Genomic DNA, 689 nt, shown 5'->3' on the forward strand with positions numbered 1-689 from the left:
CCCCCCCCCCCCACACACACACCGCAAGTACACCAACAACTTGAAGCCTGCAGCCCGCCGCCGCCGCTCCCGTGCAGACGCATGATAATCGGAGGCCTGTTGTTGTTGTTGTTGTTGATGGTAATGGGGGAGGTGGTGGTCGCTGTGATGGCGATGAGCGGTTCCCTGCTGGATACGGCTGCTCGATGATACCGACGATGACGAAGTAGAGGTCGCGAGTTCGATACCCGCTGCTGCCGCAAGCATATCTAAGAATGGCCGTTTGTAGTCGTGCAGTCGGTTGTGGATGGCAGCTGAGGCGCTGAGTAGCTGGTGAGTCTCACACAACCGCAACACCTTGGGTAGTTTGGGGGGAAGGGGTATAAGGAGGAGGAGGACGCGAGGGTAAAGCGAAAGGGAAGGAAGGAAAGGTAAGGCGAGGAGGAGGGGACGGAGTGGGAGCGGGAAAAGAGGGTGGGGAAGGTTAAACACCAATGCAACACCACAGACCAGCTAAAACACACACCAGCATGGGTGTGTATTTACCCCTCTCCCCTTACCTCCCCCTTTTTCCCCTCCTTCTCCCTCTTCCTCCCAAAACCCACGCACCCACACCCACACACAGACGCCCCACGAGGAACCCCCAAAGCCTTCTCCCACGCAATCCTTAACTTTGCATCCTCGTCCCCCCTTTCCCCCCCTCTCCCCCC

The 689-nt window shown here is 58.3% G+C and overlaps 1 protein-coding gene across 1 annotated transcript in view; it reads right to left on the reverse strand.

Annotated features, from left to right (window-relative positions):
• VOLCADRAFT_91386 (uncharacterized protein) overlaps positions 1-689 on the reverse strand; it is a gene marked incomplete at both ends in the record, with an annotated part of 26,440 nt that overhangs the window by 8,060 nt on the left and 17,691 nt on the right. The window lies entirely within an intron of this gene.

The sequence above is a fragment of the Volvox carteri genome (genome assembly GCF_000143455.1).
Source record: "Volvox carteri f. nagariensis unplaced genomic scaffold VOLCAscaffold_20, whole genome shotgun sequence".
NCBI classification, from domain to species: Eukaryota; Viridiplantae; Chlorophyta; class Chlorophyceae; order Chlamydomonadales; family Volvocaceae; genus Volvox; species Volvox carteri.